The sequence below is a fragment of the Arachis duranensis genome, chromosome 6 (genome assembly GCF_000817695.3).
Source record: "Arachis duranensis cultivar V14167 chromosome 6, aradu.V14167.gnm2.J7QH, whole genome shotgun sequence".
NCBI lineage: Eukaryota > Viridiplantae > Streptophyta > Magnoliopsida > Fabales > Fabaceae > Arachis > Arachis duranensis.
In genome coordinates this window covers 30,252,370-30,254,109 of record NC_029777.3, presented here as the reverse complement: position 1 = coordinate 30,254,109, position 1,740 = coordinate 30,252,370, and positions in this window count along the sequence as shown.

The window sequence follows — 1,740 nt, the reverse complement described above, 5'->3', positions numbered from 1 at the left end:
AAGAGGAAGCACTAATTCAAGTGCTAAGGACACACAAGACAGCTCTTGGGTGGTCCATCAGTGATCTCAAGGGCATTAGCCAGCCAGATGCATACACAAGATCTTACTGGAGGGTGACGCCAAGCCAGTGGTTCAACCACAAAGGCGGCTGAATCTAGCCATGAAGGAGGTGGTGCAGAAAGAGGTCACTAAGTTACTAGAGGCTGGGATTATTTATCCTATTTCTGATAGCCCCTGGGTAAACCCTGTCCAAGTCGTCCCTAAGAAAGGTGGCATGACAGTGGTTCATAATGAAAAAAATGAACTGGTTCCGACAAGAACAGTTACTGGGTGGCGTATGTGTATTGATTATAGAAGGCTCAATACAGCCACCAGAAAGGATCATTTTCCTTTACCATTCATAGACTAGATGCTAGAACGACTGGCAGGTCATGAATACTATTGCTTCCTGGATGGATATTCAGGTTATAATCAAATTGCAGTAGATCCAAAAGATCAAGAGAAAACGGCATTCACATGTCCATCTGGAGTATTTGCATACAGAAGGATGCCATTTTGTCTGTGCAATGCATGACAAACCCCAATTTGACGGTTTGTTTTGTATTGAATTTAGAGCATCTTGATAGCCTTTTGTCACATTTAGCCTATGAATTAGCATGGTTTTGTTGTCTCTCCCATACATGTGCTTAAGTGTAAAAACATGCTTTTAAACCTTATTTTGATGAATTCTAAGTTTCTCTTTGATTCCATAAGATGCCTTGATGTGTTTGTTAGTAATCTCAGGATGAAATAGGCTAGGCATGGATCGAAGGAGCAAGGAAGAAGCATACAAGTGGAGAGAAGCATAAAAAGTCAAAGAAGTAAAGTCAGCCATGCACGCGCACGCGCACAAGGCGCTCGCGCGCACATTGCGAAACAGGCCAAGGACGCTGGTGGACGAAATTGTGATCACTATTCTTTGATGTGCATTCATTGTAAAATTGTGGAATTTAGGTATTTGGCACGAGTGGACACAACTCCGTTCAACTGACCAGCAAGTGTACTGGGTCGTCCAAGTAATAAACCTTACGCGAGTAAGGGTCGATCCCACAGAGATTGTTGGTATGAAGCAAGCTATGGTCACCTTGTAGATCTCAGTTAGTGATTGGAATCATAGAGCCAAATGGAATTAAATTGGATAAATAAAATAAATAAAAGGGATAAGAATACTTATGCAGATTCATTGGTGAGAATTTCTGACAAGCGAATGGAGATACTGTATGGCTCAAGAACGCCTGCTTTCCCACTGCTTTAACTCAATCCTTCTTACTCTTTTCCATGGCAAGCTGTATGTAGGGCATCACCGTTGTCAATGGCTACATCCCATCCTCTCAGTGAAAACGTTCCTATGCTCTGTCACAGCACGGCTAATCATCTGTCGGTTCTCAATCAGGCTGGAATAGAATCCCTTGATTCTTTTGCGCTTGTCATCACGCCCAGCCTTCAAGAGTTTGAAGCTCGTCACAGTCATTCAATCACAGAATCCTACTCGGAATACCATAGACAAGGTTTAGACTTTCCGGATCCTCATGAATGCCGCCATCTATCTAACTTATACCACGAAGATTCTGTTGGGGAATCTAAGAGATACACATTCAAGCTCTGTTGCATGTAGAACGGAAGTGGTTGTCAATCACGTGCGTTCATAAGTGAGAATGATAATGAGGGTTACTTATCATCACATTCATCATGTTCTTGAGT